This window comes from Falco punctatus (assembly GCF_963210335.1).
Source record: "Falco punctatus genome assembly, chromosome: 15".
Taxonomy (NCBI): Eukaryota; Metazoa; Chordata; class Aves; order Falconiformes; family Falconidae; genus Falco; species Falco punctatus.
This window is the reverse complement of record NC_137595.1, coordinates 14,744,648-14,762,903: the sequence shown is the minus strand read 5'-3', so window position 1 is coordinate 14,762,903 and position 18,256 is coordinate 14,744,648. Positions and strand designations below refer to the sequence as shown.

Here is an 18,256-nt window from a genome sequence, read left to right as displayed (position 1 = left end):
TGTCACAATCCGGCACTCGCTGAGAAACTTTTAAAGTATATATTAAAAAATAAAAAGCAAGTTGGCTTCATTTTGGGAAATCAGCGTGGCCTGTTTCAGCTTACACCTAAAAGTTTTTTTATGGACTAGCACAATTCCAAGCCGCTACTGGAGAAAAAAACAAAACAAAACCTTAACCCATACAGTTTGTCAGAGTGCACGGTGAAGAATGGTGTTTCCATCCAGTTCCTTCAGTGGAGTTGAATTTGCGTTGACTCAGCGCTTCAGGCAGCCTGGGTGAGCTGCCCGGCTGCTCACTCGCTCGTGTTCCGGCTGTCAGAGCCTGGCTGGGGGGGGACAGGCCCGTGGGCGATGGCACACAGCCGGGAGGAGTGGCTCATACCCCACAGAGGCTGCGCTGCCATTCAGCAAGGCCTGGACAGGCTGGACAGGAACCTCATGAAGTTCCACAAAGGCCAGTGTAAGGTCCTGCACCTGGGGAGGGACAGCCCCATGCACCAGTAAGGCCAGGTGTTGACCTGCTGGGAGGCAGCTCTGCTGAGAAGGACCTGGGAGTCCTGGTGGACAGCAAGTTGCCCATGAGCCAGCAGTGTGCCTGTGTGGCCATGAAGGCCCATGGGACCCTGTGGAACATTGGGAGGTGCATGGCCAGCAGGGCTAGGGAGGTGGTCCTCCCCCTCTGCTCTGCCCTGGTGAGGCTACATCTGGAGTGCTGGGCTCCCCAGTTCAAGAGGGCCTGGGAACTGCTGGAGAGGGTCCAGTGGAGGGCTACAAAGACGATGAGGGGACTGGAGAATCTCCCTTGTGAGGGGAGGCCGAGGGAGCTGGGCCTGGGTACCCTGGAGAAGGGAAGGCTGAGAGGTGATCTGTCACAGCACTATAAAAACTAGCCGGCTGCAACAAGGCTTTTACTACCCCATGCCAGGTTAACTTCAATGAGTAATTCCCACACCTTTGCCCCAGCACAGCCACCAGTCCCCCACAAGGTTTCAAAAGTTCATCTACTGTCCTTGCTGTTTCTTCATCCTCTTCAGGCCAGATCCACCCTATTTCTTGCCCCATCCAGGATGCTTGCTCCCCTCCCTCTGCTTTTTCCAGGTCTCTCTTCCTCCAGCACTCCTCTTCCATACCCCTTAGAGATATTTAACTACTTAGCAGAAACCAGCCACAGCTGCACCTTATCCACATCAGCCCCTGAAGCCAGCCCACAGCTGTACATTATCAATGTTAATTAACCCAGCTTCGTTGCTCTACAATTCCTCTAATTTGTCTTTTTTTCTTTTTTCATTTTTCTTTTTTCTTTTCCTTCTTATTTCATACCTTATGTATTTAACAATTATCACAACTTTTTCACAAATAAAATTTTCATACAGTCCAACTTGTCCCTGAACTCTTTTCTTTTTTTTTCTTAACAAGGATCTCATCAATGTCTACAAATATCTTAAGGGCAAGTGTCAAGAGGATGAGGCTGGGCCGTTTTCAGTAGTGCCAAGCAACAGGACAAGGGGCAGTGGGGGCAGTGGGCACAAACTGCAACAAGAGAAGTTCCATCTGGATACGAGGAAGGACTTCTTTACTTGGAGGGTGACAGAGCCCTGGGACAGGCTTCCCAGAGAGGTTATGGAGTCTCCATCTCTGTAGACATTTAAAACCTACCTGGACATGACTCTCTGCAACCTGCTGTAGAGCAGGGGGTTGGACTAGATGATCTCCAGGGATTCCTTCCAACCCTAACCAATCTGTGATTCTGTAATCAAACTCAAGTCAATGAGTTTGACTGTAACAAAGGTTATGAAATTATATAGCAGATTATGTGATGACTCTACATCAGGATAGATTATCTGATGACTCTTTCTGAACAGAAAATCCCCATAGCTCCTCACTAATCAAGATTACATTGCAAGTACAATGCTAATAAAAGAAAAAAATCAATCATATCTTAAGGTCTAGCTTCTGCAGAAAGATGAAAAAAGGACTGAAAAATGGTCTAAGTCTTCATCTAGTGCTAATGGGACTGGTAATTTACACAAGCTAAGAATCTAGGATTACACCCAATGTGATTTATTAAATGCCATAGCTACTTGTAGACCTTACGAGTATTCATTTGCTAATGCATAGCTACTCAAAGATATGATTCATTTGGAGTTATTCTCTGGAAAACAGTAGATACAATTTTAGCTCTGTTGGCAACAGCACAAGCAGCTGACAGACTTCCATGCCAGGAGCTTTCTGCCCAATATATTCAACTGGTCAGGCAAGGGTATGTCAAAGGCTACATGAACGGACATGCCAGCACGAGTAATGGCAGTGGGGAGGGTGTGTGAGGAGATTGGTAAGAAATCAGGATGACAGAGAAGCATGAAAACATAATGAAAGAAAAGAGAAGGAAAGGAAAGGATGAGGGCTAGGGAGTCTCCAGAGACCGATTAGATGAAAAGTGCTCATGTGATAGGACCTGTGGCAAAGCTTCTAAGGAATGAAAGATTTACCAGGCTTAAAAAATTGGAAACTGGAACCTTGTTTTTCATTCTGCTTTTTCAAAAGTTGAGCATTGATGGTTTGGAAAAGAGAACAACTATGCATAGTTGTCTCTTCTCCCAGGTAACAAGCGATAGGACAAGAGGAAATGGCCTCAAGTTGCACCAAGGGAGGTTTACATTGGGTATTAGGAAAAATGGCTACACTGAAAGGGTGGTCAAGCACTGGAACAGGCTGCCCAGGGGGTTGGGTCACCATCCCTGGAGGTATTTAAAAGACATGTAGATAACACATAATTAGGGACATGGTTTAGTGGTGGACTTGGCAGTGCCAGGTTAACAGTTGGAATCGATGATCTTAAAAGTTTTTTCCAACCTCAATGATCCTATGATTCTATGTAGCTATCCAAGATAAAATATATCTATTGCAATGCGTAAAGAATCTACTAGACAAGACAGTACCTGTAAGCATTATCCTCAGCCAGATGCAATCATAAAAAAAAAATAAAAATAATACTAAAAAGGAATTATCTTAACTTGAAACCTATTAATAATTCAGAAGGCTAATAAAGCAGCATGCCATTTCTGAGAATATGCATGAAGGTCTGTAGGAGTAAATCAAGAAAGATTTCTTCTGCAGTTACAATGTTTGGCTGACTGCCCAGGCAGCAAAATAGTTTCTGCAAGGGACAAAGAACTAGGAAAGAAATCCCTAGTTACAGAAAACATGATAGAGATGAAGCTAAAAAACCAAGGATGTAACTAGACAGAAAGTAAACAGCTCTTTGCTGATGGACCCAGCATGCAGGTGCCACAGCTGAGAAAACTTCACTCATTTAATCTACTTTTTCCCCTAAAGATACATATAGCAAATCTAGCCCCCTAAAAGATAGTAGACTTTTCCCCCTTCTCTTCTCTGGAGGAAAAGTTAAGACCTGGCTGCTGTTAGATCTGACAAACACACTGGGTGACATTTTTCTGCCTGTAAAATAACTTGTTCTCTCTGCAAGCAACAAAGCTGTGCAGGGGGCACGCAGCAGGTGCAGGAAAGATGGTGGAAGGAAGGACTTGGCAGGCAGGGCTGGGATTGAACGGGAGCCCCAGAGGTCTCCCTGGGGTGCGACCATGTGTGTGCGTGGCACACATCCACATGTACAGGAGTGCCTCCTGCTGCGTCCCAGCTTCCCACCCTCACCCAGGGACGTACAGCCCGTGGTGTCCCTGATGACAAAGGCTGTCTTCCTTGCACTCCTCCTTTTCACCATCCTGCTCATCCTTCATGTGATCCTCTGTTCCATTTGTAGGGATAGAGACAACAACAACTGTGGGTGCAGGCGAGCAGTGCTGGGAGGCTGGAGCCAGTGCCCAGCCCAGAGCTGACAGGTACTGGGTGCCAGGGTGTGTGTGTTTGTGTGCAGGTGTGTGCACACCCCCAGGGAAATCACTGTCTCACGCTGCCTGCATTTGCAGCTGGTAACCCGTAGTAAGTGGTGTTTCTACTCAGAGCCAAATGAGTTTTGTTTCCTTCTGCCTGACTGGGGAGTTTCTTTAAGTGGCTTTTAGCTTGCTCAGATGGTCATTTTTGGTTTTGGTTTTTTTTGGTTTTTTTTTAAAGACATTTTATTTGCATCTGGGAAGTTTTATACAGTGTGATAACTTTTGTTTGCAGGACTGCTGTGGGATTTCAGACCCAGGAGAGACAGTACAAAGCAATTTGAGATGTGGCTAGTGCAGGATACATGCTTTTTTTGGTTCTGCCTCGTAAAATGAAAACCAAAATGATGTGGTATGCAGACAGAAGGCTCTGATGTCACCTCCATCCAGCAGTTCACCTTCAGGTAAATCTCACAGCATAGAAATGAAAATTATTTATTTTCCTCATCTCAGCAGTTAATCCACATGTTCCTTCACAATGCGATCCAAAAGTTTATAGTGCTGCAAGAAAACAGCTGATATTTTATAGTAAAAGCTCTATATTAGAGTCAGTAATGAGAAAATAACAGCAACACCTTTGACCCCTAGATAAGTTAAACAACCTGCCTTTTGATTCTAACAATTCCTTTGAGATTTAGGATCATATGCTTGCCCTTTTTCTGTCTCATAGGAGATACGATATTAAAAGAGAGAGATTTTTGTCGTAATTGTTATATCCTAATTTTTTACCCCTTAAAATGGATGCTGAAGCTGTGACTTTCATGTAACCTGAAACCGTTACTATGTCATTAGCCATGACTAAATTCCAATTAAATTTGTGGTTAAGCTCAGGTGACATACTTTTGTACTGTTACCTCAGGAAAGCTAGGGCTAAATTTTTGGCTTGAAGTCAAGTAACTGGCAATGGGGATATTTAGGAGCTTTCTTAGACCTTTTGGTGGTCTCAGGTTTTTTGATTGCTATGGCTAGATACTACACTTGTGAGGGTGATGTTGAGGAGAGCTGGGCAGTAAAGAAAAACCAAGGTGTTGTCTGAACTTAAAGATTTATAATATTTCTCCATTTACATTTTATGGTGATTTAAGAGTGGGAGGAGGAATATGGGGAGGGGATGAAAGAAGGAACAAGTCATCTGCTTTCTGTTAAGACTTCCTGTCTTCTGCTGGCTGAGGCTTGAACACTAGGGACTGAACTGAATCCCCTGAGACAGTTTATGTTGGAGGCCAAACAGACATTTCGTTTTCATTCCATATATCTCGTTCCTCAAATTAGTTCAAAGTCATATAGAGTGTCTATTTTATAGTCACTGCCATTACTGCTTTCATAGACCATCTACTTGTATTCTTATTCTGCTTGAAAAACATAAACCAGGAGGTTCCCTGTCCTTGACTGGCCAGAGTTAAGTGAAGGAAACAAAACTTGAATCATCCTTCTAATTTGTCAAGCTTGCTTTTCTGTTGACAGTCAGCCTTGACTCCTAACATACCTTATAATTCATGTGTCCTGTTTGCTTTACAGACTTCTCAAAGTGTCACTGTTAGATGACTGGAAAATGGTAACATTTAAAGGGAGGACAGCAGTTTGGTAATAATTGACTTGTGTGTCTGACAGCATAGCCATGAACTGTTTCTAAGATCATCTTTCATGGTCTATGACAAAACATCAAATTGCTTACAAAAACAAATCTCCAGGTTTGAAAATCCCCATGTAAATTTCTGTTGATTTTACTGTAGGCCTTACCCTTAACATTTATTCACAGAATAAACAAAGTTTGACCGGTAATTCACAAAGAAGAGATTGGCCAATAAATATAAAATCTTTAGACCAGCCTGTAATTTTGCACAGTCAAAAGCAGAAATGATCTAGTATCTACACAGATGTTACTGTCATTGGCATTACACACAGATGCTTAGTTTTGAAATTAAGATCTTCAGTTTCAATCAAGATTTCAATAATTTCTGTAAGAATATTGTATCGTGTCCTCTTTGGGAAGTTAGTTTAAGGACAAAGGCTTTAAATCATTATCTCCCTGTTGGATGTTGTGCCCCTAAATTAGTATTCTCCAGCCTGAAAGCCATTTGTAGAGGAGGAGGAGTAGTTCAGCAAGTTGCTGTTTATAATAATGTCAGCTAGGACTGTAATGTGAAACAAATTATCCTACTAAAATGCTATGAATTTCATAAGGTGTCCTGCCAGTGGGATGCTAGAAAATGCATTGTTGTGCGGCTGTTTGACCAGAGCAGGATTTAACACAATGTTTTGACATCACCTGCAAAAGATGTGTCTGGTTTAATTATGTATGCTTTACTTTTCCATCTTAAACTGTTCAGCTAGTTTTACTCATTACTTGTCTTCCTGTTGAGAGGAAGCTCATTTAAAAATGTCATGTTCCATGCCCCTTTCTTATGTAATATTTTCCCTGCCTCACCACAGCTTCAAAGTTATCCATTTTTTATGATAATATATTGCCTGAGCTTTCTGCCACTCCTTTCCCTTCCACTGTGTTTAGGACCTGTTGAAATAAAGCTGGAAAGGAAGGCATTGGACTACTGCTATATAAATAAATCCCATCTATTTCCTATTAAAGGTGATTTGTCAGGGTTGATGCTTTCCTTCAAGGCCTTCTTCATTTCGTTAGGCCTTGATGGTGGATCAGATCACACATGTTGTCCTGGCAAAATTAATATACTGTTCTATTCTTAAAACCCAAGAATAATATCCAGCACAAAACATGACTTTTATTTGCAGTTGTTTAACTTGCAAGTCTGTTGTGCTATCAGGCTACTTGGACCAGCTGAACTCATAACCATTTAAGTAAGTCCCATAAATTTCTCAGTGGAGATATAATTCTGAGAAAAGAAGGAAGTGACCACTTCAGGAAGACACCAGCTGAGGGATACCTAGCTACAAGAGACAAAGGCTGTTTAAGAGAACTCCAACCAAAGAGAAAACTGAGTAAATTTTATTTTTGCTGTCATATGCACAGGGAGATGTTAGAGATGCTATCAACCTTAAAATGGTAAGAACAGCCTGCAAGTCTCCTAGGCCTTCCTCTCCTACCAGATCAGTGCTGTGGGTGCCATAGCTGATGTATCTCTCAGTGTCAAGAGCGTTTAGAATTATGGATGCTTTCAGCGACTTCTCGGTTGTCATTGAAGCAGCATGGTTTTCTTTTCTTGTGTTTCTGACTTTTGGCATAAGTCCTGTGCCAAAAATTTGTCAGGTCTCTACATCAATGGAGATTTCAGTACATAGTCACCAACAAACCAGCTCCACAGTGGCTTTGGGCTTTGTTGTGATTGAACTAGGAGCCCAATATGGCTTTTACAAAAATCAGTGGTGGTGGTATCCTTATTGACTCAAATGAAGTCAAAGTAAGGTCTTTATGTATTAACTGGAGGACACACATCAACCTGACACAGGTTTAGATTTCTGTCGTTTGACCAATGTGCTGTATTCATCAAGTATTTCAGGTAACGTTTTCTTCATTAATTAAAAGTAAACAGATCCAGGAACTATTGAGACTTGATTTTTGCTTCTTTTAATGGCTTTTTCAAATACTGTCACTATGTGACTTCTTCATTGATATTCCTGTCACATCCCTTGGAGAGTTTTGGGGTTTTAATTGCTATTGAACTTTGTCTGTTCAAGTCACCATAGTGCTGATTTTCATATTTTCTTTCAGCTCACACTTTGTTCTTGTTTAATTGCCAAAAGTAATATTCATCAAATTCTAAACACACCTAACCAAAACGCAGATTTTTCGCCCTGCAGTAGTTTATTCTGACTTTAGAATTTACCAAATAGGGTTTTTTTTAAACAGCAAAGCATCACATTTCTTTGCTATTATAATTTTTTTTCATGTTTATCATTACCAAAAGATGTATCTGCAGCAGAAATGTCCTTATATTAATAGAAAAGATAACATTTAATCTGAAGTATTTTTTAATAAGATAATGTTTAAGTTTACAGTTGGGGGAAAAATGCGTAAGTAGTTTATAAAATAGAAATGCAGCATGTCTTTGGTTTACCTTTAAATGTTGCATTTAATTTTAATACAGTAAACTAAGACTGGTTGTACAGGTACAATAATTGATATAAAATTCCCATGGTTTTGCTATAAAATTCATTATGTGGTTGACTAATACCATCACCTTACTCCAACACAAAGTAATTTAATTCTATAATTTTTGTTCTTATAATTGAAGAATATAGAGGTGTTTAACATGAAGTTTCTAAGTAATTTAAAAATTGTAGTACAATTCTGCTTGTGTTTTCTCTAAATTTGCTATGATTTTTGTAAACTTCCACTCCACCTCTACTTGATCAGTCCTGCATGTTATGAAGGGAAACCAATTTGAGCTTTACCTTGACCTGATAATTCATGTGAAGAGACTGACTTGTGAACTCTAATGAAAATTAGAAGCTCTTGTCTTCACTAAACATTTGTATTTTAACTAAGGAAATTGCACTGGGAATGGAACTTTTCACCAAGAAGGACAGAGTCTGTGAATTAGAGGAACTGATTGTGCCTATCATATTATGCCTAGGGAAATTGATGGGAGCTCTGCATGCAACACTGAGCTTCCAACTATTTACGTTCCTCCTTCTTTAAGTAAAGACACCTAGTAACTTTACCTAAAGCATTATTCAGATTAAGAACATTAGTGCTGACACAGGTCAGGTGTTCCAAGAATCTCAAGGATCTGTGTGTCGAGATACCACTGACTTCAAACAAGATTTCTGTCCATGACTCCTCGGGATTTCTTTCAGAAGTCAAGCCAGATAGCACAATATAAGTGCTTAAATGCCACCAAATCGAAGAACAGTTTGTGGATTTTGTGTACAAGAGGCGAGTTCAGTTCAACATGCCTTGCAGCCATGTCATTATTTGCAGCAGTATAGTATATGTGTTAAAATACTGGCACCCTGATGTTGTAACACTGTGCAACATATACTTTAGCCAGTGATGCAGGACAATGATACACCAGGCTTTATCTTATCAGTAATTGGATATAACACTGCTCCTTCTGCACTGTATTCAAGGAAAAGGATCAGATTAAATGTCAGTGTGATTCTGGCAAATTTACATGGCTTTTGCAGAGATAAAACACCAACCAGCTACTTGCTGCATTTTATTCTTTGACAAAGACCTACTAATATCTTGCCAAATTGAAAAGACACACAAAGATATCTAAAAATCATACAACTCACTTAAGTCTATGATGTTTCAGCCTTGAAGCAAGAAACCAATTGTTAACAAAATTGGATGGGAGACAGGGAATGAAAGTGAACAAGATCAATGAGATGAGCTTTTTATTTTTTTACCTTGGTTTCAGGTCTGAGATTTAGCAACATGACATTTTTTAGTGGGTTTGCATGGCAAGGCTTTGGTAGCAGGGGACTACAGGGGCAGCTTCTGTGAGAAGGTGCCAGAAGCTTCCCCCATGTCGGACGGAGCCAGTGCCAGCCAGAGGGACCTGTCGCTGGCCACCACCAAACCCATCAGCAACAGCGGTAGCGCCTCTGGGATAATATATTGAAAAGGGAAAAGAAAAAACAAATCTGCACCAGCAGAAGAGAGTGAGACTGTGTGAGAACAACATCCCTGCAGCCCCCCAGTCCAGGGCAGAGCATGAGGAACTGCAGCCCATGGGCAGGACCCACGTTGGAGAAGCTCGTGGAGAGCTGTCTCCTGTGGGAGGGACCCCACGCTGGAGCAGGGGAAGAGTGTGAGGAGGAAGGAGCAGCACACGATGTGTGATGAACTGACCACAACCCCCGTTCCCCATCCCCCTGTGCCACTCAGGGGGAGGATAGAGAGAAATTGGGAATTAAGTTAAGCCTGGGAAGAAGGGAGGGGTAAGGGGATGGTGCTTTTAAGTTTTATTTTAGATCTCATTATCCTACTCTGATTTGAATGGTAATAAATTAATTTCCCCAAGTCAAGTCTGTTTTCCTGTGATGATAATTGGTGACTGATCTCCCGGTCCTTACCTTGACCCATGAGCCTTTTGTTATGTTCTCTCCCCTGCCCGGTTGAGGAGGGGAGTGATAGAGTGGCTTTGGTGGGCACCTGGCATCCAGCCAGGGTCAACCCACTGCACATTTCAGAACCATCTAGGAGCTGTCCAAATTAAATACTACATTAAAATCAGAAAGCTCTAGCTCAACAGTCCAAAGAAGACTGTTGGATTATCAAGTCCAAGCTCACAAAGAATGTCTAAGAGGACAGCATGAGGTAATTTATCTTCCCTGGGCTTTCAGTTTTACATGAGTCTATCAGGCATTTGGTTTTTAACTGGGATGGTAGTGAACATGTGTATATCTTACAAGAAAAAAAAAAGCATTGGTATTCTCACACAGCCAAGCTGTTGCAAAGCAATCTTCAATGGCATGATCAGATGCTGTTTTTTCCCTGCAGGATTCCTGCAGTAAGTTGGGGTTGTCTAGCAAAGCATCACTTTGTGTATACTTTTGTTGCTGAAGGTGAAAGGTGTCCTGTGAAGGAGCCAAGGAATTTCAGGAAGAGAAAGAATGTTCTTCTTTAAGGCAATTGAATCTTACCCTGTGTCTGTGGGATACAAACCAGGCTTGACTGGCTTGTACCTCTTTCCCCACTTTGTATTCCTTACCCACTGGGTACCTGTGTGTGAGATCCTAGTCCACTCACACCTGCCGTAGTAGTGATGAGGAGCTATGCTCATTCAAACCTGTACTGTAGGGATATCTAACAAGAAAAGTCTGGAAAATCAGGTTCTAGATGGACAAAATAAGTGACCACCATTTGGACCAGAATCTATTTGTCTCCCATTTCTCCCTGTTTTTTAATTCAATCCTTTTATCAAGGGAATGAAATCTTCTTAGTGAAGAAACAAACACTTCTGTGCTCAAAGTATTGAAATAGCATAAGCGCTTAGCCTCCAGTTGCCTCCACGCTCCCTGGCCTGCTGGTTTCCGAAGGCAGACGGGAGCATTGCCCATGAGGCAGCACCACAGAGGGGGTAGCCAGGTTACAACTGTTCCCCTCCTTAGCAGCTTGGTTGGGTGCCTCCCTGGTGATTGCCCAGAGCAGCAGAAAATTTTGCTCAGCTGAGGCTGGAGTTTCTGCTGAACATGTGTAAAGGGGTTTCTATTTATTTATTTTTAAAAGAAGGCATATAACATTATCATGTTCATGAAAGTTGACAGCTAGATCAATACTTATTTTTGGTTGCTGATGCTTATAAAGTTGCAATTTATGTTCAGCTTCACCTTTTAAGACCTGCAGGGGCTTTGTCTTTATTTTACTCCCCTGGTTTTCCAGCTCATTTCTGATGGATTTTGGGTTTTCATATTTTGCTGCTCACCACTATCGCTATGGGTGCCTTTTCCCAGCAAATCTGTTGTCCAAAGCTTATTGCTGCTAGACCATTTCAAAGCAAAGGTGGCTCATGAGATTCATTTCATGACTTAAAATGGTACATGTGAAATCCCTTACATAAAAAGTGATCAGAGATATTATCTCACTTAAACAAATACATGCTACAACACATTTGTCCCTTTGTGGTTTTCACCTGAACCTTTTGGATCATAGAATACTACTGACAAATTATGGGAAAAAAGGTGTTGGAAAGGGCAAACTAGCTTGAGCTGTTCATCAAACAGCTTCTACAAAACACCTTTGAGTCTCGTTGACTCAAAGGAAAATGATGGCATTCAGAAAGGACTGGTTACCTTGTTGAAGTGTCATGCTTAAAAACGCTGAGTAAACTCAGCATAGGGCCTTTGGCATCCAGTACACCAACAGCTATTATGGTAGGAGGTTGAGGGTGCAGGTAAGGCAGGAATAATCTTTGACTTTTGTTTTCTTTTATACTGACAAAAGAATGAAAGGTAGAATCATTATTTTAGTAACCAGACACAAGCTATTCCATCCTGCAGTCATACTCAGGATAGTACCAATTTCTGAATACTTGGTGCGTTGTATCTCAAACTGTTCTGTATTGAATTGGGAAAGTGACTGCTGTGCAGGTGTGGTTCTCAAGAATTTTTCATTTGGTGGACCAGAAAGTTTGCTGCGGATCTTGTTCTGTACTGGGGTCATATCTGGCACTTTGATGGGATGCTTCTGGGGTATAGGCCATTTTCAGCACAAGAAACAGTGTCACTCATGGGTAGCTGTAGATCAGCTTCTATGGTGTTGCAAATTAGAATTTGGATGCTACTGGGACAGTAGTGGAACCAGCCTCCTACTGTGTACATGGTAAACTCGGAGCAGTACAAGAAACATCTACGGTGGCTGTGAGAAAAAGTTTTTTTTAGTTCTGAATCACAGATCTGTTCCCTAAGGTGAACAGTGAAGAAAGGAGATAGCAGAGAAAGGAAGAATTTGATCTTGTCAAAAGTCCTTGTTATTCACTATTACAACTGCTAGTTCTACGTCTCTTGGTCTTACTACTGTTCTTAGTCAAGCATGACAAAAAGTGTCACTTTGTCACACCTTGAGCAATTTTTAATTCTGCCTTGATTTGCCTAATTACAGATCCCTGCTTATCCTTCACTGTGCTTCCACCTTCATGACTCTTGCTTTGCATCCCTCACTTTGCATGTATATGGGAGTCAGGATCTGTGTCTTTGCAGGAATCACTCCTCTCGTGCTTTGCAGATAGAATGACACTACAGAAAACATCACCTTAGTCAGAGCAACGTGGTTGTGTACTTTGGTGTCCTTGTCAAATTACTAATTGCAAGGTTTTAGTGTTTGAGATGGAGAGTTGCTTAACAGAAGGTGACCTCCCTGTTAGCTATACCTGAATACTGATGAGCGTATTCACTTCCCCTGTAAGACAGTTGTAGCAAGGGGAATAGAGGGTTCGTTAGTTTTCACTATTAACAGTAAACGGGGGTCAGATTATTTCTGGTTTAACAACTGTATTTTGTAACTACACTGAGGATGCCACCCAAAATACTGCCTGTTGTGGTTTAACCCCAGCCAGCAGCCAAGTACCATGCAGCCACACTCTCACTTCTCCCCTCCTCAGTGGGACGGGGAGGAGAATCAGGAAAAAGATAAAACTCATGGGTTGAGGTAAGAAAAATGTAATAATTGACATAAAATGAAATATACTACTACTACTATTACTACTATAGTAATGAAAAGGAGACAGAGGGAGAGAGGAATAAAACCCAAGAGGAAAAAAAAGAAAACAAGTGATGCACAATACAGTTGCTCACCACCCGCTGACCAATGCCCAGCAGCCCCTGAGCAGCAATTGGCCAGCCCCAGCCAACACCATCCCCTCAGTTTATATACTCAGCATGATGCTCTATGGTATGGAATATCCCTTTGGCTAGTCCAGGACAGCTGTCCTGGCTGTGTCCCCTCCCAATTTGTTGTGCCCCTCCAGCCCTCTCGCTGGCAGGGCCTGAGAAGCTGAAAAGTCCTTGACACATCATAATCATTACTTGGCAACAACTAAAACCATGAGTCTGTTATCAACCTTATTCTCATAATAAACCCAAAACTTAGCATTGTGCCAGCTAGTGAGAAGAAAATTAACCCTATCCCTGGTGAAAGCAGGACACTAGCTAAAATCCACAGCAATTATTAATCCAGAATAGCAAATAAAACAGAGTTTGTAGATGTTTAAATAATAGGCCAGTCCTTGCCAGCTACCCACATTAAAGAATTCAGTGGTATTACATGACATCTGGTTTACACAGGCTTTCCTGTTTGCAGGCTTTATCTTTTTATTGTACTCTCCATGTAACTTGAGAAATTGCCTATGTCAACGCTTATGTGCGTGAAAGTTATTTCTTCGGGGCTATGCTGCAGCGTGCTCGCCTGCCCTCGCTGAGCTGGGCACAGCGTGAGGGCTTTGAGTGCTGCCTGAACCGCAGGCACATTTCCTGCAACAGGGGCAGGGAGGTCAGGAAGAACTCCAGTTCCTTAATCCACCCATCTCTTCTCTGGCCAGCGCATCAGAGATGGAGCTGGTAGCATCTAATTTGCCACATTTACAGGCCAAACAGGTAACGGGAGAAACCCTGACTGAGGTGTGCCTTTGATTCACTGCTTGTGGGGGGGGGGTAACAGCACCTGCCTTACCTATTGCCCAGTGCTCTGAAGTCAATCCAAATGGTATCTTAGAAACAGCTCTGATACTACATACTTTACATATGTACATACATTTACATACATACATTCCGATACTGCTTGGGAAAACTCATCGTGTGAGATTGCTAAACTAGGACTTGGGAGAGAAAGAGTGTCGAGGAATGAAGCTGGGTTAATTAACATTGATAATATACAGCTGTGGGTTGGCTTGGGGGGCGACGGTTGGCCGATGTAGATAAGGTGCAGCTGTGGATGGTTAAGTTAAGTGGTTGAGAGCCAGTGAAGAGAAAGCTGAGGAGGAAGAAGAGAGAGTGGGCTCTGGGTGAGGTGAGACTAGGAGAAGGTAGCAGAGGGGCTGCCATGAAGAGTACGCTGGTATGTGGTGATAAAAGACCTTGTTGCAGCTTGATAGTTTGGAGAGTGCTGCGACAAGAGAATGTGCTGCAGGTGAGCAGATCTGCATGACATACTCCAGCTGTGGAGAAGTAACTGTATATGAAATGAAAGCTTGTAATGAGTATTTTTGGATTAGGAATGTATTATCTAATGCCCACAATGTGTTTTCTAGTGCATAGCTCTGCAGATTGGGCTGCAAGGATAGGCTACAATGCTATCCTATTATTTATCATAGGAATGTTAAAAAAAGTCTATGCATGTGCCTCTGATGAGATGTTTTTAGCTTACACTTGAGTGCTAATGTTCACAGATGACTTAAAAGTATGTTTCCTTTGTTTCTGAAAGTAGACCTATGGAATCTTTCAAAAATTAATTTATCAATGCTATGTCTCAGTGGCTCAGGCAGCTCCATGTTTGCTATAGCTATTTCACTCCCTCACCATATCTGCCAGAGAAAGCTACAGATAGTAATGCAGGTGTTAATATGTTTAACAGGCCTCTCATTTTTGTCATAGCAGTCTGTACAGAAATAATTTTCATCAAAAAGGAAAACAGTGCTTTTTAAAAAAAAAGTCTGTCAAATTTATTTATCCCTAATCAGAAGCTTCCTGTAGTGATTAGTCAAATACATTTTATAATGCATGAGAAATAATAATATATTTGTGTAGTTATATTAATTCATTGAAAACAACACCTCTGCCAGTTTGAGTGAACAGATCACAGTGCCCAGCCATTGGTTTGTGAAAACCTGATTTCTTAGAATTACTGAGTGGTGCAGAAAAATTCCTTAGACTTAATCATGAATCTACCGTGGTATTTGCAGTTACTGTTTTGAGCTAAGTTCTGGTGAAATCACTGGGGGACATGTGCAAGGACAGGGTGCATATGTGAAGAGCCGAGACATCCTTCCAAGGCAGAGCTCAGCACTTGGGTTATGTTATATTGCCTGACCGTATTCACTTAGTCTTAAAAAGACACTTTATTCTGCTTGCCAGAGGAAACAAAGAACACCAGCAAGTCTTAGTGTTAGTTTTGTTTCCTATCTTGGAGGCTATTCCTTGGCACGTTGTTGTCCTCCATCCAGCAGAGGAGGATCAAAGCCCTTTTGCAGCATAGGGAAACAGCAGAGAAAGCCAAGTTGTTCATATACTTTGTAAAGAAAAATAAAACTATTTCTCTGATACTTGCATTAACTTCTTTATAACCTATTTCTTACATGCTGACTTGAGAGACTGTTACCTATTAGTTTCTTGGGGTTTGGCTCAAATTTCAACACTGAAGAGTACAGTTTCCAAATGAAACTGCTTAAATCTTCCTTTAAACAGAAAGTATACATGTGGAAACTTTCTTGGAAAGCATCCTCAGGAATGAAAATGCTACTTCATAAGATCTACTATGGGCCTGACAGTACAGCCATTTCTTACAGAGTTGCATTAATAGGATTTTTCCCACTAAAAATATTGCTGTGCTGGATTTTTACCATGTCTTAATGTGGGCCTGTCATAGAAAATAGGCAATTTTAAGATACTCAGCTATTATGCTGGTGTCCTCATCTACGTTACTAACACTTGTGCAAGCACTATTGTAGACACCCAAACCTTCAGTATATGCTTCAGCATATTGCTAAACTATCAGATTGTCAGATCTGATGATCAGTGGTGGTGGCAGGTGGCAGAGGCTGACATTCAGAAGTGCTTCTGGGACTTCTCGCAAAATGGCTGATTAGTGTTGTACGAGCGGTCTCCAGTTCAGGCAAGGTTTAGGTTTAACCATTCCTATTACAGTCCTGACTCATCACATGCAATACAGCAATCGTTTAGCTCAGAAGCTGAAAGACGGGCAGCTCAAATGCCTGTACATCCTGGGTGGAGTGGACATCTGAGCTGTGAGACCAGTTTGTCAAAGACATACTATTAGGGCTGTGATTTTAGTCTCTGCAATCATTCATCTGGCATCATCCCCATTTGCTTTTTAGCATCAGAACTTGTGTGCTGTTTGAGAAAGATTCCCACCCCTTATGAAATTTGTTCTCTAGTTGGCTGAACTTACGATGATTGCTCAATACTCATGGTAGGCAAACAAGGAAATCGTATGTCCTTGTTTCAGCTGAGATAGCACTGCACCAGCTACTAGGAAGAAATTAAACTGTGTTTTGGATTTAGTATGAGAACAATGCCGATAACACGCTGATGTTTGAGTTGATGCTAAGCAGTGCTTGCCCTGAGTCAAGGGCTCTTCAGTCTCTCGGGCTCTGCCAGGTAGGAGGTGCACAAGAAGCCGGGAGGGAGCAGAGCCAGGACAGCTGACCCCAACTAGCCAAAGGGATATTCCATACCATAAAACATCATGTTCGGTATATAAACTGGGGGGAGCTGGCTGGGAGCCACTGTGTGCTTCTCGGGGACTGGCTGGGCATGGGTCAGCAAGTGGTGAGCAACTGTATTGTGCATCACTTGTTTTCCTTGGGTTTTGTTTTTCTCTGTTGTTTTCTTTTTCATTACAATTTTTATTCTTATATTATTATTGTATTTTATTTTATTTTGATTATTAAGCTGTTCTTATCTCAACCCATGGAGTTTACCTTCTTTCTGATTCTCCTCCCCATCCCACAGGGTGGGTGGGGCAGGGGGATGTGGGTGAGTGGCTGCATGGTACTTAGTTGTCAGCTGGGGTTAAACCATGACAGTCCTTTTTGATGCCTAATGTGGGGCACCTTGGCCTGAGATAACAACAGATCTGACTAGAACACATTAGAACAACTTTGTTATAAGCATTCATTATATTAGTTTAATAGTCGCTGGTCAAGATGTTGATTTATTTGCTCTCAGCATTGGTATGCTGCTTCTTAAAGTTGCATAATGTAATACTTCACTTGCAGTATATGCTCCCCGTTGTGCTGTTTATCGCCTGTGTGAACTGTGCTAAGGCTATCATGTTGTTGTACTTTGTAACACTGGCTTATGATATTATAGAATTCCTAGTCATGAGACTTATCTGATATTTGTACTCAACATTGCTGTCATCTCTGTACTTGGGGAGCCATCTATCAGAAATTATTAATAATTACACCTTTAACCTTTTCTCCTTGGAGAGCTAACATTTAGAGGAGGCATCTTCTCACATCTCCTTCCCCACCAGGCTAATTACAGTAGCATTTGAGAATTTTGAAAATTTTGAGTATCTTTGGGATGTTGGAACCAGCATGATCGTATTGCTAGGAACCAGCATGTTGCTAAATGTGTTCCAGATCTTGTTTAATATTAAGTAACTATTTAAGAATACCATGCAGAGATCTGTCCCAGGACTGGATAGTTACAAGTGGCAGAGTGTGTGGGATAGTATGGGCAAGTGCCTAGGACAGTGGGTACCTCCGCTGTTTTGGAACTTCACCCCTGAACAAGTGCAGAACCCAAACAACCTAGTAAAATATTTGGGAAAAGTATGCTGTCATGCTGGCAGTTCAGAGAGACACAAATCACTGCAATGTGCCGGGGCTTGGCCCGTGTGTACCGAGCCCTGTTCAGCACCATTCAGCACCCTCGAGGGGCAAAGAAGGTCTTTGGATCTAGAACAGAATGACAGACACTGCGGCTATTCCAACCCCTGTGACAAGCACTGTGGCTGAGCCAGGGGACCACCCAGGCCAGGATCAGTCGCCCCTACACACAAGAAGAAATGGACAGGAAAGGCAGCTTGTTTAGTAAAGGAGGACGAAGCAGGGTCACCACAAGAACAGAAGGAAGAGGCAGAACAAGAGGTATGTGATCCCTATCCCGGAGTGCGCTGTGGGATATGTGAAAAGATTTCAGGCTTCACTTGCATCACTTGCTTTTACTGGGTTTTGTTTTTT

General features: G+C 41.9%; 1 protein-coding gene across 1 annotated transcript in view; it reads left to right on the top strand.

Annotated features, from left to right (window-relative positions):
• The first annotated feature begins 343 nt into the window (after nt 1-343).
• Nucleotides 344-18,256, top strand: part of IDS (iduronate 2-sulfatase) — a 91,645-nt gene continuing 73,732 nt past the window's right edge. The window contains exon 1 of the mRNA XM_080365754.1: nt 344-14,457. The gene's annotated coding sequence lies outside the window, so the exon portion shown is untranslated. The remainder of the gene's footprint in view (nt 14,458-18,256) is intronic.